The sequence below is a fragment of the Glycine soja genome, chromosome 13 (assembly GCF_004193775.1).
Source record: "Glycine soja cultivar W05 chromosome 13, ASM419377v2, whole genome shotgun sequence".
Taxonomy (NCBI): domain Eukaryota; kingdom Viridiplantae; phylum Streptophyta; class Magnoliopsida; order Fabales; family Fabaceae; genus Glycine; species Glycine soja.
In genome coordinates, this window is record NC_041014.1 from 21306344 (window position 1) to 21324743 (window position 18400).

The 18400-nt window shown below is 31.7% G+C and overlaps 1 pseudogene across 1 annotated transcript; it reads right to left on the reverse strand.

The window, feature by feature from the left end:
• Positions 1-656: 656 nt before the first annotated feature.
• On the reverse strand, positions 657-17332 carry LOC114382236 (annotated as a pseudogene). Its single transcript, XR_003660220.1, has 11 exons — positions 17008-17332; positions 16493-16567; positions 14415-14471; positions 12898-13358; positions 11884-11986; positions 11272-11371; positions 10692-10937; positions 2598-2740; positions 1795-1986; positions 1447-1612; positions 657-1279 (listed from the first exon to the last, which is right to left on the reverse strand). The product of XR_003660220.1 is annotated as an uncharacterized LOC114382236 (transcript).
• Between the last annotated feature and the right edge of the window lie 1068 nt (positions 17333-18400).

Below are 18400 nucleotides of genomic sequence, written 5' to 3' on the forward strand. Positions count from 1 at the left end.
TATCAACTAAATGAGACCTAAGCCAAGTACCTTATGACCTTACTGAATACACAACCCTAATCACAATCTTTCACTATACAACAAAGGTTAGTTGGGTGATGTAGAGAAAAGAAATAGGAATTTAGATATCATCACACCTTGTAGAGTACACAACACTTGAGGAGCACCAAGGTAATTATAGTATTTTAAATTTAGGTTTTATTATATATGTTTTTGAGTCTCAGTAATTTTTATGTTCTGTTTTATCAAGTTTCTTCTTTAGGACCCTTTTATTTTGATTATGTTTTAGGCTTGCTTTAGAAATCACATTTATAAATAGAGTTTAGAAAATCTTACAAAGGTCAGAGTTTCTCCCTCTTCTTTAGCTTTTCTTTTCTTTTGTATTTTCATAGCTCATATGAAAAGCTAAACATTTTTTTAGGTTTAGGTTAATCGACTGTATGTTCTTCAAGGTTCATGAGAACTAAATGTTCTTTGTTTCCTTTTTCTTTTTTTCTTTAGAGAAATTATATTTTCATTGCGCTCATGATCAAATTTATATTTCATTGATTATGTTAAAAGGTCATTTATCCAATTAATAGGATAGTGTAAAACCTATTAGGGATTTGGATCCATAACATTATGTATTAATTATACAATGATATTGTAACTTGAAGTAATGAATGGAGCTCAAAGAACTTCATCAATTATTAATACAATAATGAATTGTTAAATATAACTCATACAAAGTCAACCCACTAGATCGGCCTAATAATAAAAGTTTTGGATAATCCGTACAAGATTTTAGATTTAAACTTTTATTGTGGCCGTTGTGCACTAAAAAAAAGCTCATACAAACTCTAATTAGGAATCGTGATAACACTGGTACTTTTCTAGTTGGGCCTGGTGCAATCAAACCTAATTTCACCTTGATTTCCAGTTTTAACACCAACCCTTCCCAACTTAGTAATAGCATCAACAAAAGCTTTCTGAAATGCTCCTTCATTTGATGCAAATAAGTTGACTGTGGCCTTTGACCTTGCATCTGTAAACAGCACCTGGTCAGAAGTGAAGAGACCCTTTCCTTGCTGCAGATTCTTGAAGTATTGGTTGTCAAACTTTTGAGGCGTGACAGGGTCCATGTTTATGGCAATTCTAGGATCAACCCTTAAGGGGCACATTTGCCTAAGTTGAAAAGCATATTGTAAATTCAGTGTTGGGTCGATTCTGTTTCTAGGGCTGAATTTGTAGATTCGATTCGAGAATTTGTTGCAGTGAGAGAACCCAATTGTATGCGCACCTAACATATTTAAACACATGATTCTTCAGGCTTTCTTATATAAAAAAGTTAAATTAAACTACCTAAGATTCTTTATCCTACTATAATTTAGTACATGTTTGGTTTAAAGTTAAAAAGTATGATTGAATAAAACAAAACCTCTTCTTTTTTTTTGCCAGTGAAATTACCTGATAATGCAATCATATCTGTCTGGGATAGGCCATTAAAATTAAACATGGAATTGAGCTGATCCAAATTGAAATCAGGGTGAGGAAGATGGCGTTGAACGCTGGCAATAGTAGATATTCTCCCGTCACGCCTTCCCAATTCAACATTATAAAATGGTCCACCAGCCTATTAATATTATGTAGTTATTACTATTAGCAAAGCAATGTCAAACAGTATAAATCTTAATGTGCATTGATCAAACGATTTAGAGGTAAACTAATAGAATTGTTGGTCATTATGGTCAATAATTTAACGAAGCAAATAAATAAAAGCAATAGATGCAATTACAAAAGAAAATGAAATCATACCAAATTGACGACATCCCTAGTAGCCAGAGCGAGTATGTCAGCACAAGAGACTTTGTTACGGCACTTAGGGTCTCTATCAACAGCTTCCTTGGCTTTAATCACTGTGTCAAAGCCATCACCAGCTAGAGAAATTTGATCAGGATGATCCTTCTCTGGCTTACCATTTGCAAGCAAAATCGAAGCATCACAACCCTGTGTGCACAAACAAATTTGTTATCATCTTACATACAAAATAATCAACAATAAAATAAAAAGTCAATAGTAATTTTAAAAGCCTACTGTTTACACTCTAGTCTAAATGATAAGCATGCTAAAATTTCATTAGGGTTCTTATACTTTGAGTTTAACTCCAAAAGGTAACTCATGAGAATAGACTTGTGTCTTGTTTATATATACTGTTTTGGTCACTAATATTATGAGATCTTCAAATACTCACTCCTTGTCCCAAGATTGAACATCTTAGGATATGAATTATATAAGATTGGATATCTGTACGTGGTCCGATAACACTGACCGATAAATCCAACAGCAACCACTAGGATCAACTTTGAGCTGATAATATTGACCAATTATATATAGTCTGATTTCACTAATTTTTTTTTAAGCTGATATTATAGAGTAATATAATTGTATATAGCACCTATATAGTTTTGTGCATGTTCCTGAATGCAAAACTACGTACACATAACTTTCGTTTTAATTAACAAAATAATGATAAAGAAACATGTGAACTCAAAACATGCTAAATAATGTTATTATGCATATAAGAAAACCATGAAAGTGATGAAGAAGAGTGTACACACCCTCACAAAGCAATCATGGAAGAAGAGTCTAAGAGTGGCAGGAGCAGTCACAAAAGTCTGTTGGAATTTCTGTGCAACAGAAGAGCGAACCAACTGCTCCACATTGGGGCATGTGTTCCTGTAGAAGACACGACTTAATTGAGCTGAGCTTATAGTAGCACTAGTAAGGAGAAGAAGCAAAGACAAGAAGACAAATTTAGGAGTTTCCATATAGTACTAACTCTTTGTTTTTATGCTACTTCGACTTGGTTCCAACATATAACAACTATCCACTTATATATATACTCACAACATGGCCCCACCTTGAGCTTGAGCAACAAAAATGTATGTAGTTGACATGTAATCAAGAACCAAAAAAAAAATAAATATAATTGGAGAATGATTGATGAGAGTAACAACAAAGGTCTGTTGCATGGACAGTCTGGCCATTGATGTAAGTAAATGTCATTTTGTTGTCAAATAGAGGATGATGGAGGCGACATTGACTCTAAGAGCAATATAAAAATTGAAGATTTATAGTAGACTAATAATACGTTGCGTGAAGCATCTATAAACTGTGTTTAGCAATCTGTGGAGGGATGAGGCTGCCAGAGTTTGCTGTTATATATTAGTATGAATTTTATAATAACAATAACGAATGGTAGGTGCGCACGATCACGGATGAGCATGTTACTAGGGATGAAAGAAATTTAGTTTATGAAATGACATGGAAAAGTGTTATATTTTATTTGATGACAAATACGTATTTTTAAATTAATTATTAAATATGTTGTTGCTCTTATTTCGAATTAGTATACTAAAAACTTTATGGAACTATTCTTGTAAAAATATTTGATTTTTATGTGAAATAAAATTATAAATTTAGAACATATAACTATGGGATTAAAATTTCAAGTTAATAGATGATCACATAACAACCAGTTAAGAAAGTTACATGTATTTTTTTTAATCTTCATATCTAAACAAGAGACATTCATCTTGATATTATTCTTTAAACAATATTTAAAGTTTTAATTACTAATCACTAATCAGCCAACCTTTAATAAACAATCTTTATTATACAAATTACTTAAATGAAATTCTAATTTTAATTAAAATATAAATAAAATACTTAAAAGTAGTGCAAAACTGTTTTCCCTCGTCTTATCTATCGTCTTTCAAATCAAATGTAAATGTTAAGTCTTCATTTATTTAGTTCAAGAGAATGTCTAGCTTGCCAGTTTATTCGTCAATACGAGATGGCCAACTCTATTGCATGTGACTCATCTTTCCTAACAACTCCCCTTCGCTGTTATACCCCTTTGTCAATCCCTTTTCCTAGAAAAAAAAAACCCTTCTCCTTTAATAGTTCAAACAAAACAACACCTTTTTATTTATTTATTTTGTTTGTTTAATACTAGCCAATCCCTACAGTTACACTTGTCAATCCCTGCAATAAGTGTAACGTTACACTTATTCTTGTTAATATATATCTAACAAAAGTGAAATTATTAGCTAGTATATGCATTATTTCTTTATTATAGTTTTGTTGTTTCATACAAAATCACTTTTCTATTAATTATTGTTCACAACATAAGCCATTTCTGTATCATTTTGTATAAAATATTTATTATAGTTATTTTTACCAAAGGAAAAAAAATAACATAGAGTGACACCATTCACTCCCCCACCCCGCAAACAAAAGAAAAAAAAAATTAAAAGAGACAATTACACTAGTTTTTTTCCCCCTTCATTTCTTGTATGTACACGAAATCAAATAATTAGTTTCAATTTGCTATGCTATTTTTTAGTACAGAGGCTAGGCTACTTGCACTATTACTTTTCAGTTTTCAACGTTTTGGGGCTTATTCTGTATATTTTTTTTCCTATTCTTTTCTTTCACGCTTATAACATACTACTATACATACATGTTACAAGAGAGAAACAATTATATTTGAGTTGATTGATTTCCTAGATGAACGCCTGAATCTCTCTTTTAAAAAGCACCAACAAGTAAACGAGTAGCAAATAAGACCATTCTTTTTGTCTAGGTCAAGTTTGCCAAGGTCCAAGAAGCACCTCAATACTGACCAATTTGGAGACGACTTTAATATTTGATTTATTTTCTCAAGTAGGAGTTTTAATTTATTGTTTCTATTATATGACATCTTAATTTTTAAAATTAATTTACTACTTGGTTTGAGTACCAGTACCAGCTAGATTATTATTAAATTTATATTGAACTTCACTAGCTATATGAGAGAGTAGCAAGGAAAACCATTTTCAGGTAAAATTTATGAGTAATGGCTAATATTATTTTTTCTAGGTTTTTAATCAATAAATTTATTGATTAAACTTTATGACCAAGTCATTTCACTCAATAAATAATGATGAGACAACATATGTACTAACAATGTAAGAATTTTTTATATTATTATCCAATAGTAAATGATAATATATGATAAATTTATTAATTTTGATATATACTAACTACTTTAAAAGACTTAAAAGATTATTTCTAATTAATTTATAATACAAAAACTTTTATACTCACAATGCATTTTTATTAAGTTCATAAATAATATGATTAATACATTTAATCTATTTTTTATATGTTTGTTTATTACAATCTTTTGATATATATATATATATATATATATATATATATATATATATATATATATATATATAACTTAATAGTAAATTAACAATGTATGTTGTTGATAAAAGAAACTAACAATGTATGTCATATAATCACAAATTAACATATATGATAACTTTATTATTTTTTATAATAATTATCTAACATATTAAGTTTATTTTAATGTTACATAATTACAATAAAAAATTAACACCTAAAAATTTAATTTTTAATAAATAAAAACCATATTACTAAATAGAGAAAAATTTTCTTACAACACTTTTTAACTTATTAGCTAGGGATCGACATTAGACAATTGTTTCGTTAACCTTATGGTGTACATGGTCTTACTATTTCCAACAATGCTAATGAGATATAAATTATTATATGTTATTTGTGCATATATATATATATATATATATATATACTCACAGAAACATGCATGACAGCGCAAGGCAACAATACTGGGTAGACCAGCTCCTGTAAATTGTAATTATTCGAACGTAAACTATAAACAAATATATGGCAACGATATTGGCTTAAAGAAGCAATTTGGCATTGTATAATTATGCTATCACAGAAGTAATGAATGCATCGGAGTCGGACATTGTATAATTATTCGAACGTAAACGATAAACATGCATGACGTCCTCTATCCCTTATATATATTCTAATAATATAAGAATAAGAAATCAGAATTAATTAAAAGTTTTTAAAACACATTTAAATACAAGCTTTTTAAAAGGGTAAAAGGCTCACATTCACTTTTCTAACGTCATAATAAAACTTGTTCAAATATATAATAAATCATCTCGGCTCAAAACAAGGTCGTCCAAAACTTCATGTAATTAATATAGAAACTTATATCCTAATGTCATATCTTATCAGAATATTGTGTTTCCGTGTCTTCTAACATGAGGTTCTTTATAGTCATTCACCTAACCATCTGCTCCCATGAACACAAAGTTTGAGATCATCACAAGATCCAAACACAATAGCATACGGGAAGTGAGTTATTACATTCTCTAACTAATAGAGAGATAGAAAACAACATGTAGGTATAAATATCATATAAACAAAATACAACTTAAGCATAGTTCACGTTATTTCACCACTTTGTTGCACAACATCACATCACAACACTACACATCTCATTCATTTTCACAATATTCACGTACTCAATGATCAAAATACAGTATCACTAAATCAATCAATATCGATCAATACACAAACGTTATGCAACAGATACACTAAGACTCAATCCTATATGCAATGTAGTACCATGTCAGTGAAAAACCTAGTCGGGCACCTAGGAGTATATGATAAGACAAACCACACACTAGCAAGTCAGGTCACTCTCACTAGGTAAAATCATAGGGAGACCAGCTAGGGTCACACTGTTTTGTGAGAATGCTCCAACCATGTGAGATCGACACAAACTTAAAGGAGCACTCAAACCGGGTGTATTTACCCACAAGACCTACACTCTGAAGAGTCTATCAGGGCCTCTCCCTCCTGATTTAGGTCCAACCTAGAAAATATTTTAGCACACAGACTCTATCTATGAATTGTACAAAACACGGGACTCCTCAATTATTCTCAAAATAGTTTTATCTCATCGTGCTTGTGATTAAACTTGTTGGGTCCCCATAGTGATTCTCATCACCATACTCGTCGCTCATTAACTCGTCGTCCTTAAAAGGTCTTAGCATTAACTCGTCGCCCTTAAAGGGTCTTATAATCGTGTGATTGTACAATTTATAGCTCACAACTCAATGCACACAACATCTCAATGCACATATATATTACGAGTCAATACATACTCAATTTATCACATATATTCGGTCTCAATCACAATGGTATAATCCCAAAGTAGTATGTTATCACACCTCATAAATCATATACACTTTACCTATGAACTATGTAATACACACAACTACTCAATTGTTTTCAAAATCATTTTAACTCGTCGCGCTTGTGATTAAACTCGTCAGGTTCCCTCAGTGGATCTCATCACAATACTCGTCGCCCTTAAAGGGTCTTACAATTGTGTGATTACACAGTTCATAACTCACAACTCAATACACACATCTTAATACACATGTATTTCACCTTTCATCACATGTTCAATTTATCACATACTTACAATTTGAATCACAATTTCATAATCTCAATATAACAATTTATACAAAAGGTTTATCACAACATGGGAAGTAAAACCCCTCAAATAATTTCGCACAATTATATCAAAATTAATTAATCAAAATCATAGGTATGAAAAACGAAAACACCAACAACATTCAATTTTATTAACCAATTTGCATCAGGATATCGATATTGTATGTATAATCATAAAGAAAAAATTATAATTCAATAAACATCCCAAAATAAACCCCAATTTAACCCTTTAAGGATTCCTACACATGTTTATTATAACCCCAGTTGCAATAAACTCATCACTTACCTCTAAACAGGCTCACGTGTGTATTATGATAGCGATAGCGGCATCTCTAGCGATTTCCTAAGATTCCTTAAGTTTTTTCTCTGATTGCTCTGGTGGGATTCTCAAATGTTAGAGAGAAGGAAAAAGGATTTAAGTCTTCATTCCACTGTCTACGTGTGATGAGTGTTTCTCCCTCCACAGACATTATTTTGCAAATCCCAACGGTGAAAATATGAGAAATTGAATTGCGAACCCAGTGTCCAAATTTCATGAAGATCCAACAATTAACGAGACTTGGATCGTAGTCTTACTGAGACAGTTTTGGATTTCTGTGGGAAAAGAAAAAACTACGATGCGAAGGGTATTTCTCTCAGCTCCAATATGTTTCGTAATTTCCAACGGTGAGAATGCTTGAAATTGAGTTGTGAACCTGTATGTGGGCAAAAGAGAGGATTTTAGAAGAAGAAAAGAGAAAACGAAATTGAGAGGAAGAGGAGGCGTAAAAATTATAGTTGAAAACTTACTTAACATGTTTCTATTTATAGCAAGGGTACTCACAACCTATTATTTTCTCTATTTATTTATTTTTATTATTTTATAAAAAGAAACTCTATTTTATCCTCTATCAAATAAATAAACGAAATATTTTTTATTTTTCCTTCAAACCATTATTTTAATACAATTATTTCTCCTTATTTATTTAATTATAAAAACCTCATCATTTTCTAAAATTCTATTTTTTCTTAACTAAAAAAAACTTTTTTATTTTATTTTAAAAAATGGAATGTTACACCCACAACTCTTACAAGATATATCAATAATATCATCCTACGTACTATGTATGGATCTTGATATAGTTGCTAATTGCTATCCTTGCTTGGTTTGATTTGCATACTAACCCAGATTATTTTTTTACTTTTCTTTTCCTTAAAAAGAAAAGATGAATTAAACACGCTTTATGTAAAAACTCTTAAAGTATAAGTACCTTATTTTTTTGGAAATGATCAAAGAAACAGAGCTTTTAAAATAAAAAATAAAAACTCCTTAGAATAGCTTTTGTACAACTTGTTGAGAGCTTTTCTTCCAAAGACTTCACTTCAAATATCATGTGCTCCTTTTTATTTTATTTATTTTCTTTCTAAAACAAATGCAGTTTTCTTCGAGTATCTTTTAAGCTAAAAAAAATGAGCCAAACATATCCTAAGTTAATATAAGATAAGATAAATGTCAATCTTCTATAGTTTGTGTTTGGAACCAAATTTGCGATGTTGCAGATCATTAATCTCTCTCTAAGTTTACCGGAAGTAATAAGAAATAGCTTCTACATCAATTGAATCTATTGACATGATTTTTACTTTTAATGTGGTATAGTAACGCTATTCCAAACACACTAAATTTTAAAAATTCCAACCATACCCGAGCAAAACTTACTAAGTTTCACATATCACAAATTGCAAGTTTAAATCTCTACTCATGTTGGAGTGAGATAAGACAAATGTAAATCTTCTATATGTTCTTAAGTCCGCAGGTTTTTTTTTGTCTTAATTATCAACACGGTGTCTCCAATTCTTTTTCTTCCACTAGATCCTCCTATTTCTACGACACTGCCTTCATAAATCTATTTCAACCAACATGGAAACACAATGATCCATCCCAAATTGACATAAACTAATGCTTGGGATGGTTTTCTGCTCCACTTCACAATTGGTGATTTTTGTTATCGTTTTTCGTTGGTTTAATCAGTGCTGTTTTATGTAGCCTCTCCCTTGAAATCTTTAGCTTTACAACAATTTGAAGCCCCAAAACCATAATTAGTGTTTTGATTGTTGACTGAGATTCGCAATCTATTTTATCAGATACATAACTTCATGTCTCCATCCACAAAAATGAACAGACAGCTGGCAAAATACGTCTATACCAGAGCTGGAAAAAAAAGCAGCAAAATATAATATATAACAAAATAACCTATACATCATATAACTGAAACGACCCGCTGTTGTCAAACATTTAGAATTATACGACAGGATAAGTTTACACAATGCTACAAGTTACACGCACATAACAAGTTGATATGATATATTACATCATTGAAATAACAATTATATATTTAATAATTATCTTGCTTCATTACATGAATATGTAGATAACAGCAACAACTTAACGACATACAGGCCAGCTTATAGTGTTGTAAAATGATCCCGTCAATTGTCAAATACATGCATTCATTGCCTACGATATGTAAAAACAAACATTTTATGAGTACGAGAACCCAACGTGAAAATACAATAAAATTGGAGGTTTTAATTTCGATTTTCCATAAACAACTGTGGGCTATTCTACTTGTACGTAAATTATGACCGAACTAGTCATCAGTTGCAGGAAAATATTATTTAACAAAACTCTATGCATGAGTTCATCCGGCCGTCCTACATGAAGGTTTAAGTGGAACATGAAGGGGGGAAATTGTTGGAGACACTTTCCTTTCAAAGTTCATCGGTGCGGCAACAAGCTACCTGCGGATATATAATTACTAAATGATTAGTGAAACATCGAACTGGATCAACATGTGATGTGTACGTAGATGACAGGACCCTCAACGGAAACCTAAGGAATCTGACTAAGACAAGCACCAACATAGACCAATCTAAAGCTGACCAATCAGGTCTCAAGTATCAAGCACAGGAATCAAAAGCCAAAATTTGATACATTTAGAGTCAAGAGTTATGACATCATCCTGTACAAATAACTAATCAATTCCAAACTTATATGAGAATAGACAAGATATAAAAATTCTATTTCTTAAACCTTCTTTGTAAAAAATTATCATTTAACATAACAAAAACGGAGAATAAATGCTCCTCAAACCCTGGTTGAAGCCTTGTACACAGCACAGTGCTGCCCTTTCTATTTCCTAATATATTCAGAATTTCAAGGTAACTCAGTGATTATGTGATTTATTTTGTAAGATAATATATATATATATATATATATAAAGGCAATTTAAAGAAATATACAATGTGCATTTTATTACCTGTACAGGACACAAAACACAACGAGATCTTTCAGCTTCCTTGAATAACTTTTTTGGGGTCAAGCTGTCCACTACAATAACTAGAAGGAACAGTTGAAAGTTCTAGTCTTCCCTTCCATTCCTCGCCAGGTTTCAAAGTGATAGGCTTTTCAATAGCAGCAGCCTCTACACAAAGCATGTACTTATACTCATCATCACCAAAATCAGACATAGCCTTTGCTTTCTTGTCCCAAGGATTCCACACCACTGCAGAGATAAAACAATAAATGAGAAAAAAAAGTGTCCAATCCAAGAGACACAAATATTAAATATCCCATCTACTCAAGATCGTTTCTTAAATTTGGAATGGGAAATTACTCACTTGTAAGAAAAAGGTTTATGTAATACTCTATAGTTAACAGGAAGAATTCAGACATGAAAATGAAAACAGGTTAAGGACTTTAAGCTTTATTTACACATTTACAAGAACATTTTTTTGTTCTTAAAACTTTACAGCTTCGAATAATATAGTCCCACTGCCACCAGTAAACTTTATCAATGTAACAAACTAAGTACACAAGATGAGTCTGATAATAATCACCAGCATCAGGAAGACCATCTTTACGTAATACAATTGTTCTCTTCTTCTCATGATCAAGAATTGCAATCTTTGTAGGAGTGCTTAGATATATCCTGTCAAACTATCATATAAAAATAAGTGAAGTCAGTTTCAACTCATCAAAGCATATGAAATGCCTGTACATCAGGACAGGTTACATACATGTGCCTAGATGTGTCACATATTACTACAAATTGGGCACAACAGTACAAACTAGGTAGATGTTTTTCTTTATTTTTTATGATATTTTCAATTCAAATATGTTTCAGATATGGGTTAAGTTTCAGTAGTCAAAACTCAGACCAATATATGAAATGGATGGCAATTTGTGTGAAAATGAAAAGACACTTCCTTTTTCTTTAATTAAAAAAGTGTCTTTTTTTACCTTGGTTTGAAAATGAAAAGTACTATTTAAATGTACAACCCCAAAACGAATAGAAAAATGTATTTTATTCACAACAATTTTATTTAATTTGTCATCAAAACCAAGAAGCTCCATTTCTGGGAAATTGTCATATTTCAGTACTCAGCACATTTATTGTAAAACCCACGTGTGTTTTCTAAAGCAAAGTACATCAGGGTAAACAATCTTACTTCCGATTCAAATGTTAAAGCATCCCCCTGTTCAGTAAAGCGTTCCCTTTTCTGCAAGTTGTCAAGATAATCCAATGTCTCTAATCCTTCAACCCGCACTTCACTGAATACAAGCAAAGTTAAATGCAATTCAAAATTGCTGCCTAAAAGTATATCCCTCAACATAAAAATAAATAAATAAATAAATACTATCTCCGGTCCTATATATAAGCAACAAATTGATTTTTTCTTTGGTTCTAATTATAAGAAACTTAAGGGCACTTTTAGAATAAAATTTCAATTTATGATAGTATTAAATGTGACCACCACTTTCCTTGATCTTGATGATTTGTCTTATGTTTCTTATATATAGGACAGGAGGTAGTAAATCAGAACTGATGGTAAGCCAAAATAAAGGCCAATTAAGAGAGTTAAATAAGTACATAAAATAAGGAAAACAAAAGATATTGAGATATATACAACAAACAAAAAGGTTCTGATTCAACCAAATGCTTATTAAGCCAACCAAGACTGAATATTTCGCAACATCAAAGACAAGCTTTGTTCTATGAATATGCACCTAAAAATGTACGTGGATAAAGTGATAAGATTTGCATGCTGTTTAATTCGAGAAACTGTGGTTGCAAATTATTTCTATTTCTATCAGAACACTAGGAAAACTTTTGTATCCTCACTCTGCATCTTCAGATACCAAAGCCACAAATCCACAGTTGATTTTAGAAGTCCAAAAGCCAACACACACATTCTCATACAGATGTACAACAATTTGCAAATCATAACAAGGAATAGATTTCACATATTGAGTCAGGAAAACAAGCTTATACCCACTGGATAAGATTGCACAGTTCTATTTATTTGTTAAATGTGCATATCTTGAACAGGTTCTTAACCAAATCCAAAAGTCACTAGCTAAATTTGGCAACAGAGTCAATATATAAATAAAGACATGTATGATTATAGAAAATTTCATATTGAAGTGTGAAATAAATCATGTTTCAACTTTCAAGCACTTGCCTTATATCTGACACAGAGAAATATGTATGATTAGCAAATGTGAATGAAAATGGCTTCCCATCAATGTTAGTGTTCCTGATCCGAGATGTCATCATCAGATCTCCTCCAGATCCAAGAGCTACCCTAAGACGAAATTCAAAACTAATGCAAAAAGAATGGCATATGACATCAGAAAGCAATGTGATATAAAAATTCAAACTATGAAATAACAAGTAGTAAATAAAAATGCAGTAAAAACGTATTGGTTAAGAGAATGCTCCCTAAATATAGGCTAAAAATGTTGAATGTTACTAAGTATACCTGTGAGGCCAAATCTTGATGTCGTCTTCTGAGGGTTTAAGAATCAAATCAACAAAGGCTTTACTCGGAGTATTTGTCAGAAAAGGAGGAGGAGAATCATCAATGGTCCAGAACCGATTTCTAGCAAATCCATGCGAGTCGAGAGGACCGAGGTTTGAAAACTACAAAGAGAGTCAGTTTCCTTGAACAAGTAATCTGGGATCTGATTAGAGTAACAGTGAAATTGGGGAGGGAGGGGGGATTTACATATTGCAACGACAATCAGAGAAACCCTATGATTTTTTATTTTTTATTTATTTCTTATTAGGATCTCAGTGTAATTGAGGGCAGTAAATCTATAAGGCTCACATAAAGAATCTCATTGTTTGGGTATCACTTTTAATTATTTATGGCACTGATTTTAACAGTCCAAAAAAACATCTGATTTTGCTCATTTGCTGTTGGGGAGGGGGTTAGGTCAGGTATATGGTTTTGTCTTATTGTCTATTTGAGATAAGTTGTCTAGCTTGGGCCTGAATTGCAGATGTCCCAGTATCAAAATTTTGATAGTTATGAGTTATGGCTGCAAACTGCTCTCTTCTTAGTAGTGCAATGCAATCAAATGTAGGCCCGATTAGGTTTCTTTCCTTTGCCATATCAAAATCTACCATGTTTTCGGTTTATTTTAGTTCCACATTGCCCTGACCTATTTTTCTTGGCAAAAAGCATTAAAAAAGTATTCCTATCACAAGCAAATTGTTTGGAATACCTGCTTGAATTTGTCCTAAAACTCATCAAAGCCAAAACCCCATCATACAGCCAGGGCAAATTACCCTCATTAAGAATATCCCCTTCCCAAGTTTTTCTAGAGTTAGGTTTTGTTAGGGCCTTGCATCAGATTATTGTTCAATTGCAAATGAAATTACTTGAGATATGATATTAGGCTTTAATTGTTCTGCCAGCAATATAATGAGTTTCATCTTCACAACATTATAATTTAATGAATGTAGTAGAGCTTAAGTTTATGAATACATGAGCTATCAAATCTTTCCTATCACATGCTTTACCCTCTTCTTCCCTCTCCAATTTCTACATTATTTTATTTTAAATATGAACACATGCTTTACCCTCTTCTTTCCTATCACATGCTTTACCCTCTCCAATTTTCCTTCCAAAGCAGTATTATCACGATGAAAGCAATCATGGAAAACAGAAATATTATCATTAGAAGTACATACTTGAGGAAAACATATTGGGATCCCTCCACGAATTGGCTTTGGAGGCTTAAATATAGCCTGCACAATATTAATAAAACAAGATAGATCAGAGATTACCAACCTCATTGCAGGAGTTCAAAAATTTCAAAATTATAATCACATTGATAGGGCATATTAAAATAATTTTCACTAACTCCAGTTGTCCCAGAGAAAAAAGCCCCCCTTTGAGTTGAAAAGATTTACAGCTATTGAGCAAAAGATTAATAAGAGGGACTCAAACATTTATTATTTGAAATTCTAAGCATAATAGAAAGTAGGAACATGTGAATTCCCAAGCCCACTTTGGGAAACAAATCCTTTGGGTAGTAGATCCTCTCCAATATATAAACCAAGAATGAATAAGCATTAATAAATATTTCAAATCTCAAAATATCATTTCTTACAACAGTTGAGATATTAAGATTAAAAAATAAACTTCAGTTAAACCATTTTCTTTCCAGAAACCAAATCATGCAATGCCATTAGTTATGAGGCCTGAGTAATTAGAATCTACTTCTATATTATAAATTAGAATACACAACTTGGACAATGGATCTCTCACATTCCCCACTCTCAATTAGACGTTCTCAATACTCTCTCATTTCCTTTGGGTGTGCACTGCATTCCACACACTACCCCCACACACAACTAACTAAAAAATTTCTCTTTCAAATATCTCAAACTATTTATTTGTATACTTGATCTTTTTAACTGCCTATTCCTTTCAATCTACCCTCTTTCATCTTTTTCCTTTGAATTGACATCTAGTAGTTTTTGTAGGAGAAATTGTCCATAGTTAAAAACAACTTTATATCTCAGTTTAAATTATTCATTGTAAATCTAAAATGTAATTTATATGTCAAAATATTTATTTATTATAAAATTTAATTATAATATAATTTTATAAAAATAAACATTTTTCATGTGCAATGCATATGCTAACATACTAGTTATGATAATAATTGGATAGAGATGACTTTAACCGTGAACAACCATACCACCATGGAAAAGGGGGAGGGAGTGTATTAAAATACTTAGGTGGTAATATGGCACCACCAGGTGAATTAAGATGAACCGATGATCATTTAGAAAATAAACAAATAAAGGATGTCACTCAAGCTCAATAAATTTAATCTAATGATTATAGGTACAAATTACTTCCTGGAGGATACAAGATTATTAAATGCCAACAGTCTAAATTCTATCAACAAAGCATTCTAGCGCAGCCATGCAGAATTCTATCTGTTAGTGAACATGTTGAAAACATTGATAAAATGATGTTGTTCCAGAAGGAGGTGGCAAATTGAATCATTCCTAACAGAGGTTATTTACCTATTTAGGATACCAGTTAAAGAAATATTCATTTGGAGTTTGGAACAAACTTCATAAGAATCTAACGGATCCGTGTTCCACAATACAGTTCATCATATTCGGCTTTGACAACAACCAGAATATTAAATTTCAACCAAAATGCTGATTTCTGAAGGCTAAGCAATATTCGTAAACTAAGTGAAACAAAATATTTGGAAACAAATGAAACAAAATGCAGTTCATACTGGCAAGAGAATGCCAGCATCTAAGCCAAAGGATAACTTGAAGAAGTTTCTGCTAGAAAATTTGTTTAGCCATATTGATAAGCTTCTCATGTTACCACTTCTGTCATTGTCATTGAGCAGCTTATATCAAAAGATGACCAGCAGTCTAGATCTTTGCTATGATTAATCAAATTAGGAGCATATATTTGCAACAACAAAAAATACAAGCATTTATTTAAAATAACTGTAGCCAGCAAATAATGCCTGGTGTTAGACCATTTGGATTAATAAAAGCAAATTAGGGTACAGAACTTCAGAAAAATCTTACAGTTGTTCAGTCAAATCTTTCACTAATTAACCTAAGAACGTTTTCTGTGAGAATTGATATTTCACAACCTCAATGAGATCTGATCTAAAGTCTATCAAATCCTCTCTTCCTCCCTTCATCTTGCATGCAAAGGAGGAAAATCTGCCAACTAAATTAAAACACTGAGAACTAAAATACAAATATGTTTCATACTGTACCTTACTACTGAGAAAAAGCAATTCCTCGGCCTGTTCATTCTTCCATGAAGTCACGTGAGCACCGTACAAGTACACCTGAAAATCACAAACAAAGAATCAGAACCTGCACAAGTGGTATGTTACTTCAAAACCGATGCAGAAGCAGTAAAATCGAACACCAAAAGCACGACCGCGAATTTATTAAACCGAAAATTAGCCTAACAGATAAATCAAATCAAATTGCTAAGGAATCCTTTCAGATCAAAATTTTCCAAATCTGGATACAAATAAAAGCTCACAAGGTCAGCACTCTCCAACCGACAATGGCGACTTGCCAAAACCAAAACCGACACATAAAAAACTCAAAAACTCGAGAATCTAATAGCGCGAAAACGAATCCAAGCTAAACCGCTAAATCTAGAAGCAGATCAAGCAGTATCTATTCGAAATCACAGAGGAAAATTAACAAACAGATGCAGCAGACATTACAGAAAAGAGGAAGAAATAGAAATACAGATGATGCATGGATGAAGTACCTCAGCGGAGCTACCACGTGGGTCGCGAAGAATAACCTTGTCGAGGCCATTGATGCCTTTGCTCAACTCGTAGCTACTCGAAGAAGAAGCTGAAGCAGAAGCTGATGAAGGAGACTTTTCGCTACTCATTGCAACTCACGATTGCTACCTCTTTTTCCTCGATTTCACTACCGCCACAATATGTATATCATCACTCGTCGCAACCTTCCAATTCTCTCTCTCAGACAAACGCGAATGCGTCTCTGCAAATGCAGCTTCTTCTATTTGTCTTTCTCTCTCTTCGTTTTCGGAAATCACTTTCTATTCACTTTTTTCTTTATTAATTTTTTATTCTTATTATTTTTGGGGATTCTTTTGGCGCGACGTGAACTGCAAACTGTTGTTGAGTACGTGTTGAGTAATCGTGTAAATCTAGATTCATATCTTTCTTTCTTCGCATTAATCAATAACAGTTTTTATGTAATTTTCTTGATTGATGATGAGTATATACTATTATAAGAAAGAGCAATGATAGACGTAGGGAAATATAATTCAAAGATATGAGATATCCTTATGACGTAACAGGTGTTTTGTGAGGTATATGTGTATCAAAACATTTTTCAACAATATATTCTTATGGAATGTCTTATTCTTTTGTAAAAATGCAATGACTAATGAGATGAGTACTATCATAAACACTTATTATTGAACCCCTAATGTATTATAAACACAATAAATAATCGTCAACATGACACTTTTAGGATTTTTTTTTTACTTAAAAAAAGGAAAGTTTGTACATAAATGTAAAAATGATGAGTTGAATATGTCACATCAATTAATTTAGCATGTTTATCTAGGATGGATTAAAGCAAATATTTCGATGGATATAATCCGGTCGGTCAAAATAAGATTGGGTTGAAATTTATCTCTATATATATTCATAAATTATTTAGTTAGATATTATTTTATTATGCATAATATTTTATGAATTGTTATAAAAAAAATTGTACTATATTTTTTTAATTATGCTGATAGCTTTTATATTTTTATAAAAAATGATTTTTAGAAAATATTTTTTAACAAGTATAATTGTGACATTAGGTTTATATTTTTGCTTATTCTTTTTAATTTGAAAATATCAATGCTTTACAATTCACCAAACTTGAGTTGAGTTAAAATTTTCAAGTCAATCACAAAATGAATTTATCCAACCCAACTCTTTGTTGACGAGTTGTACTGAATTGAATTGGGTAGAGTCTACTTCTGCATATGCACAAAATTATGGTACACCTTTTGCAATGATGCACTTTGTTGGAAAATTTGTGTGCCTATGCTTAGCAAGCACATGAAATAATTGAGTTTAATTATACTTCTAGGTCTCAATTTTACAAATTTGATCCCTTTTCCATTTTAA